Source organism: Pongo abelii, chromosome 5 (assembly GCF_028885655.2).
Source record: "Pongo abelii isolate AG06213 chromosome 5, NHGRI_mPonAbe1-v2.0_pri, whole genome shotgun sequence".
In the NCBI taxonomy this organism is placed as follows: Eukaryota; Metazoa; Chordata; class Mammalia; order Primates; family Hominidae; genus Pongo; species Pongo abelii.
The window spans coordinates 142,339,859-142,355,605 of record NC_071990.2 but is presented as its reverse complement, the minus strand read 5'-3'; the positions used below and the strand labels follow the sequence as shown (position 1 = coordinate 142,355,605).

Sequence of the window (15,747 nt, the reverse complement as noted above, 5' to 3'; positions counted from 1 at the left end):
TTATGATAACCTAAGATTGGTTATGAAACACTATTCAATTTTACAGAATAATTAGCTTTCGAATTCTTAGACAAGATATATTCTGAAATATATCCAAATCGCCAGACTTTAAAAGGTAAGAATTATTATTTATATGCTTCTATGTTGATATATAAGATATAGTTTATCATATGTGAGAATCTTATGTAAATTTATTAGGTAATACATTCTGAATGTTCTGAGTACACAAAAGCAAGAGATCAATTAGTAATTTAAAAACAAGATGGTACCCAAGAACAGTGGACAGCAGAAGCACTTTAAGCAGAATAGTTTTATTTTTAGTAATTGTAAAAACATGTGACATCCAAGATGCTAATAAATGCAAGCATAAAATTAAAGCAAACACAATATTAACTCCCTTTTGCTACCTGAAGATGTTGTAAAGTTAAAAATAACTAAATCATAATTAATAGATGTCATTCAATAAGAAACCTGTCAATAACAAAACTCCACAAGAAGAAAACTGCAGAATTTCTAATTTCCTACAAATATTCGACATTTTAATTTCAGGTTCACTAGCTGAGTTACTAAATTCTAGGTAATCTTAGAAGATGGATTCTTAATAGCACAGACACACACATGCACACATGTATTACAATGTATAATAGCTATTATAATTATTACATATCTCTATATCTATTTACCTATCTATGTCTATCTCTAATAGACCCTCCATTGAAGGACTGGCAACTAAATACCTGTCTTGCCAGTACTCATTATTTAGGAATGTGTTACAGCAATGTGTCCTGATAGAAAAATCATTATCCTTATTTCAAAAATACAGTATCTTGAATACAGAAACAAATAGGTATCTAGGTAGAGGGTACAAACAAATACTCATGTGCATTTAAAACAGCATCCTAGTTTTCAAAAAAAATATCTATCTATCTATCTATCTATCTATCTATCTTACAGAGTCACCAAATCAGATACGTTGAAAATAAATGATACTATTTTCCAGGTTTCATAGAAAGCCTAGGGATATTTTTCAGAGAAAATGTAAATTTTATCTATTCTAAGAGCATTAGCAGTTTTTCTTATTGAGTTCAGAATACCTTATTGAGTATCTCTGAAGTTCTGAATTTAAGTACACAAGAATTCAATATTTTTCTACAGATATTGATTTTGTTTACAAAGATCTCCAGGAAGGAGCAGAGTGTTTGAATTTATGTTGCCATACTTGCTTTATCCTTTGCCAGTCAGTTTGCAGACATAGATAACAAGCTGGAGGTTAAAAAGCCTTAAAACAAACCCAGCTGTATAAATGATTATATGCATAATTTTGCATTATTGTTTTTATTTCTTTGATCAAAAATAGATGCAGAGTCTAGTCTTGTAGGAAATGAAAAGGAATGGGTGTGGTATCATAGTGATCTGAGTCTCTTTGCCATGCACACACTTGTATTCTGTGCCTTGATTTTTTGTTGTTGTGCAATGAAATGCTGCTTTTCCTCTCAAAGGTCATTAACAAATCCAATGAATGAGGGCATAGTAATGCATTTAGAGACCAAAAATGGAGCTAGAATTCAAGTACATATTTAGCTTTCTGAAACCCCCTCTGTCTGCTCTATCAACAATCACCAAAAGGAGACTGAACAGGAACTGCCTATCCTATTCCTACACTGAGCACAAATCAAGGTATTGGTGAATGAAATGATTGCTTAGAAAACTGAAAGCACTCATCTTTGACTGAATACAGCTTGATTTATTCATACATAATGTTTTAAGGTAGGAGTTGTGTTATTATTGATTTGTTGTTATTGACATAACCTACATCAAGTATAACAATAATTAATATTCTAAGTATTTCAGTGATATGAGAAAGTCTTATTAACTATTTGATATATAAGAATATTTTTAAAACCATGTAGAACTGTTATAAGATTTTTGCAAAATTATCCTGTCAGAAATGGTACTAAGATTTATCACCTGGCACTGTGTCTTACTGTGTTTCTAATAAGTTGTTTTGTGCACTATTTTTTAAGAATTTTCTGATAATGATTACTTTTGGAGAACTCTGTAAGTTATTATTTGTTATCTCATTTTCTTAGAGGTTTACATATAAATTTGCTATAGTTTGTTTTTTCACACATAGTATAAAAATATTATAGTTGCAGCATGGTACTTAATTTAATTCCATTCACTTTTTAATAAGCTATATTTGTACTCAAAAGGTATTTTTAGAAATGTGCTCACTAATATAATCTCTCATCTATAATTTCTACCATAAGGCAGCTAAAATTCTCTTTTGAGCAAGATAGATGTGCAAATTTAGTATTTTAATGAGGAAGTTTAAATTTATTTTCAAGAACACTTCACTTAGGCTAGGTTATTTTGAACATGTATAAATACAAGCACTCAATATTTTAAGTGGGAAACCACTACTTGCTTATAGTGCTGGGATGTAGATAGTCAGATTGAGTTTAAAAATAACCTTCCCTGAAGATCCTTTGATTAATTTATCCCAGAGCAAGTTTTCTTTACTGACCTTTGCATGAACTTCACTCACTGCTGTATGACCTCTGTTTTGCTTGTGCACAATATCTTTCTGTCCCTGGAGCTGGGCTGGTAAACACCAGGAGGAAGAGCATCCTCTCCTCCACGACCTAGTCTGAAGTCTTACTCTCTGGAGAAATACCTTGTTTCAGGGATGAGGATGCAATACTTCACCTAACCATTGTACATATGGCAGAATAACTAAAGCCTGTGATCTAACAATTGCTTCATCACTCACTTGCAGAATAGTTATGTGAAAAGATATCTTTCTCTCCCATCAATACTAATATTAGAATACAGTTTTCTATAATCAACAATTAAATATTTATCGAAAGTATGTAAGATGAAGATTAAAAATGTATATACATATGTAAAACAGTAAAAACATCTTTCATAAGGGAAGTATTATACCATGATTTTTCTGATTTCTGATGTCTTGTCACAAACACAAAAGAAATATATAGAAGTTGACAGATTATACTTAAGTTACAAAGACAGAGTATCCCCAGCGTGTATTGAAAATGATGGTTCATGTATGCCAACTGTCTACATGTATCAAAATAACATTGAATGTACCAATTAATAAAAGAAAAAAGAAAGACGAAACTGGGAGAATATAAAGACAAATTTTCCACATAAAATCTAGTGATGGGTTACAAAGATATTTTTATTTAAAGTATACATGCATTTTTACATACATATACACACACAGAAAGATTTATATATGTAATGTATAAGGATGACATTATTTTATTTCTAAGAGATGTTCATGTGAATTTAAGGTCTTGATTCCCTAGGGACACCAAATCCCAGATGAGCAAAATACAGGAGATATTTATTATAAAAATTACTTTTTAGGGCTAGATGAATTCCCCTTCCAATCAGCACTAGGTCATAAGCTATATTTTCAAATGTAGAGTTCACTGCTTATTTGCATTTGATTTCTCTCTCTAATAAAAAAGGAGAAATAGATACAAGTAAGACCAACTTCTTTTACGGTATCCACAAATCTTTACAACAATTATACATAATATTTGTAAGAATAAAAAATAATATTTTCTACTAGGACAATGTGCATTTCAGAGGGTTCCCCGTCATTTCCTACGATGAAAAATTTTAAATGCTTACAAACGTGGAGAGAATAATATGATAAAACATGGCCATGTACTGATAACCTAGCATTAACAATTGCCAAATTTGGGCTAATTTTATTTTATTTATATCCCTCCCACACTCCCTCAAATTATTTTGGACCCAATTCCATATATAATGTTATTTAATCCATAAATATTTCAGCATATATCTCAGAAATATTTCAAAGCAGCCACCATAATATTGCTTCAATAATAATTCTGCATCTGTTTGAAACAAATAAAAAGTTTAAAAATCTCAGCAAAGAAATAAAAGTTATAAGAAAATGAACAGACAGAAATTATAGAACTGAAAGAATATAATAACAGAAATAAAGAGGAGAAAAAACCTTTGGGGGGTGAGTTCCATAATAGAGTGTTGGTGACAGAATCACTGAACTTGAGAACTGATCAAAAGATTTCACTCAATTCAAACAACAGAGAGAAAGTATACTTTAAAGAAAAAAATGAACAAAGTATTACGGACATTGGGAATAATAATAAAATATCTTACATTCATAATATCAAAGTTCTAAAAAAGAAGAGAAAGAATGCATGGCTGAAAAATGTGTTAAAAAATAGCTGAAAAACCCCCATATTTGGCAAAAGACATGTACCTACAGATTCAAGAAGCTGAGCAAACTCCAAATACATTACACCCCCCAAAATTTACTCACACAGCATAATTAAACTGCTAAAAACTAAAGAGAAAGATAACATCATATAAGTAACCACAGAGCACATCACCTATCTGGGAATTCTGATTTGTATGATAATAAACTTCTCTTAAAGCATGAAGGCCAGAAATAATTGGCATTTTTTAGGTGTGAAGAAAGAGATCTGTCACCCATGAATTCTATATCTAACAAAAATATCCTTAAGAAATGAAAGAGAAATCAAGGCATTCTCAGACAAGGGTAAAATAATGCCTACTCTTTAAAAAGGGCTACAAAAACTCTCAGCAAATAGAAAAATATAAAAGAGTAAAGCTGAGAATTTAAAAAAATAGAAGGACAATTAAATATGTAACAATAAGGATATATATACTAGATTATCTTATTTCTCATGAACTTCTTAAGTCATATTTGGTGACTGAAGTAAAAAGCATAACACCATCTAATGTGGAGCTCAAAAACATAGAGGAAATACTTCAGACAATTACATAAGTGCAAAGAGAAAGAAACCTAAATATAAATAAAATTTAAATACTTAAATAGTCATACTTCAATATGAGTACGTTGTAATAAATTACATATGTATATTGTAATATCCAGAACAACCACTAAGAAAGCTATAAAAAGAGATCTAGTTTAAAGCAGTATAAATAAAATAAGAAAGAATCCAATGGGAAAGCAAAGAAAGAGAAACAGAATAATGATAATCCAGAAAGAACAGCAGACTCCTGGTTCCAAAATGGCAACATAGTAGCAATCTGGCTTCACTTCTTCTTCACAAAAAATAAAAAACAAATATACAGCACAGAGGTTATTGCCAGCAATATCCCAGAACTCAAACAGGAGGATGAAACAGTTCCTGGGGCCACAGACAAGTAAAAAAACTCCAAACAGATGGTAGAAGAATCTGACTTCCATATCCATTATGCACCCCCTTCCCCACAATCAGCCCTGCACTGAGTGTGTGGAAAAATTCTCCCCAACTCACAATTTCTATACTAGAAAAAGTGAGATCAAAGTGAAAATAAGTTTCTCTACCATCTTGAGTTCTCTGACAGGAGACCTGTCCCTGCCTCCACCCACAGGAAGCATTAAGAGTCCCTAAAGGAGAAAAATTTCTGAGAAAGCCAAAAATAAAGGGGAAGGGAAGGACTACGATTCACAATCCAGGAAACTGTGCTCTGTAACTCAGCCAAAGGAGATACCAAATCAGAGTGGCTGTTCAGCACCTCCACACTAGGGAGGTACACTTCATGGATCTTCTGGGCACAAATTCCTAGGCAGCTGTCCCACATTGCAGGGATATCCCCTTTGAGATCTGTTTATTTGAGATGGGCAGAGCTCTCATCCATTACTAGAGCTGAGGCAAACCAGGGCTTATGAAGTCATCTAGTGCTTAAAAGGGGGCAGAAACTAAGCTGGAAAGAAATTTTAAAATTAAAATGAACCTCTAAGCAATCATGTCAAAAAACAAAACAAAACAAAAACAAAAATGAACAAACAAACAAAAAAAAAACAGAGAAGATTGGAATAAATAACTAAACTTTCAATGGAAAGACATAGACATACATCTACAAGAAACAACACCAAACCAGGAACCATCACTCCTCAAACAGACAAAGCAAGGAACGAGTGATGGATACCAACAACATAGCAATATGTGAGCTCTCTAACCAAAAATTCAAAATAGCAGTTTTAAGAACACTCAGTAATCTCCAAGATAACACAGAAAAGCAAGTCAGATATTTATCAGAGACATTTAACAAAGACATTGAAATATAAAAAAAGGGCATATATTGGAACTGAGAAACATATTTGCTGAACTGAAAAATTCATAAACAACTCTTAACGGTAGACTCGATGAAGCAGAAAAAAGACTCAGTGAGCTCCAAGATCGGCTATTTGAAAATACACAGTCAGAGGAAAAAAGAAAAAAGAATGAAATGGAACAAATATGTACAAGATATAAAAAATTAGCTCAAAAGATCACTATAAAATGGTAAAGTGGTCAGTTCAGAAAGAAGATATAAATATCTCTGCACCCAACCCTGTATCACTCAAATCTATAAAGCAAACATCAACAAAACTAAAGGGAAATAAATACTGCCATAGCGTAACAGCAGAGGACTTCAACACCCCACTCTCAGTAATAAACAGATCATCCAGACATAAATCAACAAATAAATATCTATACACTAGACCAAATAGGGCTAATTGACATTAACAGAAATTTTCCCCCAGTTGTGGCAAAATACACATTATTTTCAGCAGCACATAAATAATTCTCCTGAATAGACCACAGACACATGGAAATTAAACAAAATGCTCTAAAATGACCAATGAGTTAGTAAAGAAATTATGAATAAAAATTTAAAATTTCTGAAACAAATGAAAATGAAAAAACAGCATACCAAAATCAATGAGATACAAATAAAGCAGTACTAAGAGGTAAGTTTACAGCAATAAATGCCTATATCAACAAAGTAGAACTACTTTAAATTATGTGATACTTTAAGTAAACTAAAGATATACCTCAAGAACTAGAAAAGCAAGAATAAAGCAAACCCAAAATTACTAGAAGGCAAGAAATAATACAGATCAAATCAGAAATAAATGAAATTAAAACTAAGGAACTATTACAAAAGATAAACAAAAAGTTGATTTTTTTGAAAAGGTAAACAAAATCAACAAACTTTTGACTAAACTAAATAAGAAAAAAGGGGAGAAGACTCAAACACATGAAACCAGAAACAGGGCCAGGCGCGGTGGCTCATGCCTGTAATCCCAACACTTTGGGAGGCCGAGACAGGCAGATCACAAGGTCAGAAGATCGAGACCATCCTGGCCAACACAGGGAAACCCTGTCTCTACTAAAAATACAAAAAAAATTAGCTCCATTCGCTTGTAGTTCCAGCTACTTGGGAGGCTGAGGCAGGAGAATCACTTTAACCCAGGAGGCAAAGATGGCAGTGAGCCAAGATCACGCCACTGCACTCCAGCCTGGTGACAGAGCTAGACTCCATCTCAAAAAAAAAAAAAAAAAAAAAATCAGAAACAGAAAAGGTGACAAAGCAACTGAGACCATAGAAATACAAAGAATAGAGAATGTTATGAATCACTGTATGCCAACAAATAAGAAAACCTAGAAGAAATGGATAAATGTCTGGACACACACAACCAACCAAGATGGAACCATGAAGAAATTGAAAACCTCAACAAACCACTAAACTGAAATGAGGTCAAAGCTGTAATAAAAAGTCTTTCATTCAAGAAAACCCCAGATCTGATGAATTCACTACTGAATTCTACCAAACTTTTAAAGAGCTAGTACAAATTCTACTCAACTGCATCAAAAAATCAGAAAGGGGGGAATACTTCCAAACCATTCTACGAGATCAGCATTACCCTGACACCCAAACCAGACAAAGAAACAACAAAAAAAGAAAACTACAGGCCAGTATCACTGATAAACACACATGCAAAAATTCTCAACAAAATAATAGCAAACCTAATTCAAGAACACATCAAAAGATTATTCACCACAATCAAGCATTATTCATTTCAGGGATGCAAGTATGGTTCAACATATGCAAATCAATAAACATGATACATCACATTATCAGAACCACAAAAAATAATCCTGTGATTATTTCAGTAGATGCTGAAAAAGCCCTTGATAAAATTCAGCATTTCCTTTAGAAAAAAACACTCAACCGGGTATAGAAAAAACATACATCAAAATAATAAAGGTCATATAGAACAAACACACAACCAACATCACAGTGAAAGAAAAAATTGAAAGACATCTCTCTAAAAAAACATGGCCACTTTCATCACTTTTATTCAACATAATACTGGAAATCCTGGCCAGGGAATTTAGGCAAGAGAAAGAAATAAAAGGCATTTAAATTGGAAAGGAAGAAGTCAAATTCACATTGTCTACAGATGACATAATCTTATATTTAGCAAAACCTAAAGACTCCATCAGAAAACTGTTAGAACTGAAATAAATTCAGCAAAGGTGCAGGATACTAAAATCAATATACAAAAATCAGTAGCATTTATATATGCTAACAATGAACAATCTATAAAAGAAATTAAGAAGTATATCCCATAGCTACAAAGAATATCAAGTATCCAGAAATAAATTTAACCATAGAAGTGAAAAATCTATACAAGAAAACCATAATAAACACTGATGAAAAAAATTGGAAACAACACAGAGAAAACATATTCCATGCTCACGAATTAAAATAATATTATCAAGATGGGAATACTATCCAAAGCAATTTATAGATTCTATGAATTTCTGTCCAAATACCAGTGATATTCTTCATAGAAATTAAAAAAACTTCAAATTTATATGGAACACAAAAGACCCTGGATAGCCAAAGCAATCCTGAGCAAAAAGAACAAAGCTGGAGGCATCACAATGCCTGACTTCAAAATGTACTACAAAGCTATAGCAACCTAAACAACATGGTACTGGCATAAAAATAGACAAATGGGCCAATGGAACAGACTAGAGAACCACAAATAAATCCATGCATTTACAGTCACATACTTTGCAAAAAAGTTGCCAAGAGCATATATTGGTGAAAAAGAGTCTCTTCAATAAGTGGTGTTGTGAAAACTGATATCCACATCTAGAAGAATGAAACTAGATTTCTATCTTTCACCACATATAAAAATCATACTCAAATGGATTAAAGACTTAAATATAAGACCCCAAACTATGAAACAACTAAAATAAAACATTGGGGAAACTCTTCAGGACAATGGCCTGGAAGGGTTTGTATGTAATACCTCAAAAGCACAGGCAACCAAAGCATAAATAGACCAATGGGATTATATCAAGTGAAGAAGCATCAACCCAGCAAAAGACACAACCAACAAAGTGGAGACACAGAATGAAGACACAATATTTGGAAACTATCTGACAAGGGATTACTAACTAGAATATGTGAGGAACCCAAACAATAGCAAAAAAACTGATCAAAAAATTGGCAAAGTATCTGAATAGACATTTCTCAAAAGAAGACATACAAATGGCCAACAGATATATTAAAAATGGTCAATATTACCAATGCAAATAAAAACCACATCTTACCCAGGTAAAATGGCTTTTATTTAAAACAGGGAATATCAAGCCTGAGCAACAGAGCCAGACACTGTCTCAAAAACAAAAAAACAACAACAAACAGGCTGGGTGTGGTGGCTTATGCCTGCAATCCCAGCACTTTGGGAGGCCTAGGTGGATGTATCATGAGGTCAAGACATCGAGACCATCCTGGCCAACATAGTGAAACCCTATCTCTACTAAAAATACAAGAATTAGCCGGGTATGGTGGCACAGGCCTGTAGTCCCAGCTACCTGGTAGGCTGAGGCAGGAGAATCGCTTGAAACCAGGAGGCAGAAGTTGCAGTGAGCCAAGATGGCGCCACTGCACTCCAGCCTGGCAACAGAGCGAGGCGAGACTCCATCTCAAAACAAACAAACCAACAAAACACAGAATAACAGATGCTGGTAAGAATGCAGACAAAAGGGAATCCTTGTACACTGTTGATGGAAATATAAACTGGTAGAGTCACTATGGAAAATAGTATGGAGGTACCTCCAAAAACTAAAAGTAGAACTACCACATGATTTTGCAACTCCACTCCTGAGTATATATCTAAAATAAAGAAAATCAACATATCAAAGATATATCTGCATTTCCATGCTTCCTGAAAAACTTCATAATAACCAAAATATGGAATGAACTAAAGTGCCTATCAGTGGATGAATGAATAAAGAAAATGGAATATATGCACACAATGGAATACTATTTAGCATTATAAAAGAATGAGATACTGTCATGTGCATCAATATGGATGGAAATGGAAATAATTATGTTAAATGAAACAAGCCAAGCACAAAAAGATACATATTGCATGTTTTCACTCATATGTGATATCTTAAAAAGTGGATCTCATGAAGAAAGAGAGAAAATTAATAGTTACCAGAAGCCAAAGAATGGTAGGGGGAGGGGAGGAGTTGAAGAGAGGCTGTTGATTAATGGGTAAAAATATATAGTCAGATAGAAAAAATAAGACCTAGTGTTGTATAGATTAGTTAGGAGATTATAGTTAACATTACTGTACATTTCAAAATAGCTAGAAGAAAATAATTCAAATATTCCTAGCATGAAGAAAAGATTAATATTTAAGGTGATGGATATCCTAATTACCCTGATTTGAACTTCATACATTATATGACTATATCAAATTATCATATGTATCTCCAAAATATGTACATGTATTATATATTGATATGGTTTTACTGTGTCCCCACCCAAAATCTCCTCTTGAGTTGTAATCCCCACATGTTGGGGACGGGACTTCTTGGGAGGTGATTAGATCATGGGGCAGTTCCTCCATGCTGTTCTCATGATAGTGGGTGAGTTCTCACAAGATCTGATGATTTTCTAAGGGGCTTTTCCCCCTTTGTTTGGCACTTCTTCTTGCTGCTGCCATGTGAAAAAAGATGTGTTTGCTTCCCCTTCTGCCATGATTGTAAGTTACCTGAGGCCTTCCCAGCTATGCAGAAGTGTGAGTCAATTAAACCTCTTTCCTTTCTAAATTACCCAGTCTCAGGTATGTCCTTATAGCAGCGTGAGAACTGACTAATATGTATATCAATAGAAAATAATAATAATAAAGAAAAAAACAGAAAACAAAAATGGATGATGTAATGTCTAACATATTAATCATTACTTAAAATTTTAATAGTCTAAATACAATAATTGAAAGAGAGATTAACAGTGGATTTATTTAAAACCCCAACTATATGCTATATATAAGAATGTACTGCAAATTTAATAATACAGGTAGACATAAATTATAAAAGCAAAAAAGACAGATAATGTGAACTTTAAAATGTACCAGTAGCTATATTAATCTCAGATAAAATAGACATCAGAGCAAATAAAATTACTAGAGACAAAAAGGGACATTACATGATAAAAAGATAAGTCCACAAGGAGACATAATGATCCTAAATGTGTATGTAACAAACAACAGAATTCATGAAACAAAATACACGAAATATAAACCAATATATATTAAAGAAGAAATAGTCAAATCCGTAATTATACTGAAGAATTCAACATCCCATTCTCAGCATTTGGTTAAAAAAACTAGCCAGAAAATTAGCAAAGATATGGAAGAAATGAATAACGCAATGAAACAATAGAATGTAAATCAAACAGTTTAGGCAATAGCAAGAGACTACACCTTCTTTCCAAGCACCTATGGAAAATGTACTAAAATACACCATATTCTGGGCCATAAAGCAACCTTAACAAACTTAAAAAAATTGAACTCATATGAAATGTTTCCTGACCATTATAGAGTCAAACTATAAATTAACTACAGAAATAAAACGAGAAGATCCTCAAACAGTTGGAAATTTAATAACACACTCTTAAGCAATCCATTGGTCAAAGAGGAGGTCACAAAAGAAATTTCTTTAAGATACATAGAAATGAATGAAAATATTATATATCAAAGTTTGTGGATCATAGCCAAAGCAATGCTGAGAGGGACATTTATAGCACTAAATATTTACATTTGAAACGAAGAAAAATCTTAAGTAATTTAAGTTTTTTTCCTCAGGATAATAGCAAAAGGAGAGCAAAATAAATCCAAATCAAACAGAAGGAAGAAAACAACAAAGAGCAGAAACAAAACGAAAACAGGAAAAGAATAGAAAAAGTTTAATGAAATCAAGAGTTGATTATTTAAAAACATCAACAAATTTACTAAACCGATGTTTTTAATTTTTTCCCTTTGATAACTTTGGTATTAACAAATTAATAAACTTATAGTAAGACTAACAAAAATAAAAAAGAAGACACACATCTCCAAGTTACCATGGAACCCAGTATGCTTGTCACAAACTAGATATAATAAGAGCTACCAAGCATTAAGGTTGGCTATGCACAGCAAAACCCCACCAACACATGAAGTGTTAGATACTAGTTTGGGCACCAGCAGTTCCCAAAGGCACAAGGACATCACATAAGAAAGTGACTCATATTCTCATACTCCTACTCCAGTTATGTTGCCTCCTTTCTTGCAACCAATGCCTAAAACCTCAAGTAGAGTTCTTTGTGACCTGTTGACTGAGGATCTGGAACACTGGGCCTGATTTGTATATGGTTCTACACAACCTACAGTCTCCATTCAGATTTGAATAGAAAAACACAATGGTTCTTATGAGAATTAGTCTTAAAAGACAGTGGTTATAGGAAAGTAACACAATGGACAGAAATATGCCATGAACTTGATAGTCCATTTTGCCTGAAAGTACAGATGGTTAGAGTTACGGCTCTATGCTATTCAGAGCAAGTATCTAATGGTTTGACTGAATAGCCTGAGATTTAGAAGAAACAGCAGAAAATGAGTGACAAGGGGAGGCTAGAGAGGAGCTATGTGCACAGGCATTTTTAAATAGTCAAAGAGGGGAAATATCTGTGTCCTTTGTAAATGGTCAAAAAAGTACAATATTTAAAAGTAGAATCTTAATTTTCAATTGGAGAAAATAATCTGTTCTGTGGACATTGGCGAGACTCTTTGCTCAGACACCTCTGTTCTTAAAGGTCTCATGACAAAATGGCATGGCAGTTGAAATGAGGGTTACACTTGGGCTCGGTAATGTGCACTTTATTTACTGGTCCTTCCACATTTCCCCTAACTCTGAAGCAGCTGGCCTGATAGAATGGTTGGAAAGTATTTTGAAGACTAAGTTATTACAACATCTAGATGACAACACATTGAAGGGCCTGGGTAGTATGATCCAAGATATATGCTAAATATTAGAAATTAATATATTTTACTATTTTTTCCTAGAAAAGATGTACAAGTCTGAAATCAAAAGACAAAATGAGAATATTTTCAGTCATTATTAACTCTAATAATCCACGAGCAAAACTTTGGCTTTTGTCCCTTCAAATTTGGGCCTTGCCGGTTCATAGGACTTATTCCCAAAAGGGCAATGCTTGCACCAGGACCACAGCAATGACTCCATTAAACTAAAATTTAAGACTTCACTTAACCACTTTATAATTATTATACCAGTGAATCAATAGGTAAAGAAGGTGGTTAATCTGAAGACTGTATAATTGATTGTGACTGTCAAGTGAAAATTGTATTACTTTTACAGAACTGGGAGACTAGAGTAGTTTGTAGCACAAGGAATATGCATAGCAATGTCTTAAAATTATTATATTCTATGAGAAAAGTTAACAGAAAATGACAACATTTCTTACAGGCAAGGAACTACTAATGTCATAGATCCTTAAGGAATAAAAGTTTTGCATTATTCCATTATTCCATGAACAGTTCAAATGATTTATATGGAAAAAGAAATAATGGAGTAGATATAAACTGGAAATTACAAATATCAAATACCACCCTATGACTCATTACTGAAATGAATCATAAGTATTTATTTTTCAATTTTATATTTATGTGTGTGTGTGTGTGTGTGCGTGCACACGCACACGTGCACAGGCACGTGTGCACAGTCAGTCCCCAATTGAGGATGGATACAGGGCTATCGTGGCTTTTATATTATGAAGGATAACTGTAGTAGGTGTGTATGATTTTGCCATTGTCTTCAGTTGGACAAGGAGTGGTATGGAATGCCGAATTGACAAGAAGTGGATGTGGCAGCTGTCTTAGCCCATTTAGTGTTGTTATGAAGGAATGTATGAGGCTGGGTAATTTACAAAGAAAAGGTGTATATTTGGCTGATGGTTCTGCAGAATGTACAAGAATCATGGCGCTGGCATCTGCTGAGTTTCTGGTGAGGCCCTCAAGCAGCTTCCACTCATGGTGAAAAGTGAAGGGGAACTGATGTGTCCAGAGATCCTATGTTGAGAGAGGAAATAACAGAGAGGGGAGGTGTCAGGCTCTTTTTATAAAACAGCATTTGAAGGAACCAAGAGAGCAAGAACTCACTCAGTATTCATCCTAATTTCTGCCACAGCCGCCCAACAATGATTGCAGGCCCTGAGCTAGAAAGAGAGGCATTAGGTTTCCTTACACTCTGCCCAGATTTTCCTCTACAGCACCACTCTCATGGCTAAACATGTGTGGCCTCAGGAGGACTGGTCAGTGACTTTGATCCTTGAACTCCCTATATTAAACCTTGGTTTCCATTTTTTCTCTATTTCTATAATCATTCCTTTGTTCCATAAGACTTACCATGGTTCAGTCTTCCTAACTGAACCTTGACTATTACAGCCTGATTTTGGAATTTCTGAGTTACTATTGCTCTTGCTGGAGACTCTGTGACACTTTGGGACAGAGCATAGGTGTGTAATTGACTGTGTGAGGCACAGCAGCGGCACACTTTTTGGAGACCAGTTTCTCTGTATACATTTAAAGTTCGTCCAAAAATTTATTCTTCTTAACTACTTATATTATACTGATGATAAATTGGTTGGGTACAAGCTGTCTGTTTTCTTTGTAGCTAAAACAGAATTGTATATAAAAGTACTCCTCAACTAGGTCATACACACATATTATGTATATACACACGTATTCATATATACATATATAAATATAGAGTTGAATGTTACCTTTTTCTAATGCTTTCTTAAGGTGAGAGACTTTTTTTATCAAAAATTGCTATAATGCTATTTGTACACTGTGTGAATCAACAACCATACTTAAAATATTTCCTCCAATATAAGGGTTAAAACAATGCTATTGGTATAGTTCTTTTTGACTTTACTGTCTTTAAGTTCACATAATAAATCTTAGATGACAGACTTCAAGTATTTATTAGATCATATATTTAATTTACCAGTAGTTGCTTGAATATAAAAAACTATTTGTCATGCACAAAATAGCAAAAGCAAACTCAATATGATGTTATTTTACATCTCTTAGAATGTTAAAGACTAGAAAGCTGAATATCATAGGGATATAGTAATCTTTTTGCATTCCTTGTAGGAAGGCAGGCTTGTGCATTCACTGGAGCAATCTGGCATCGGGTGATTAAATTAAATGTACCCATTTGTTGTGACATTGCAGTTCTTCTTTAGAGTATATATCCCAAAGAAAGTCTTACAGAGCTGTATCAAGGGACAGGTAGGAAGATGCTTGATTATTGCATCATTATTTGTGGTAGTAGAATGTTACAGGCAAACTGGGGAATTATTGCTTGAACTGTAGTAGGTAAAATGCAATAAATCCACACCTAGAGTATTATTCAGGACCTCGAAGCAACACAGTTACAAGCAACAAGGTTAACGCGCCCACAAGCACATGAAGAATGATAGATCTTAAAGGTATGGTGATGAATGGAGTAAGTAAGAGATATACTTAATAAGACATGTAAGACAATAGAATTTATG

The 15,747-nt window shown here is 33.6% G+C and overlaps 1 long non-coding RNA gene across 1 annotated transcript in view; it reads left to right on the top strand.

Moving 5' to 3' along the window:
• The first annotated feature begins 1,537 nt into the window (after positions 1–1,537).
• LOC134761562 (uncharacterized) overlaps positions 1,538–15,747 on the top strand; it is a 45,116-nt gene continuing 30,906 nt past the window's right edge. Inside the window, exon 1 of the long non-coding RNA XR_010140362.1 lies at positions 1,538–1,767. This is a non-coding gene — a long non-coding RNA (uncharacterized LOC134761562). The remainder of the gene's footprint in view (positions 1,768–15,747) is intronic.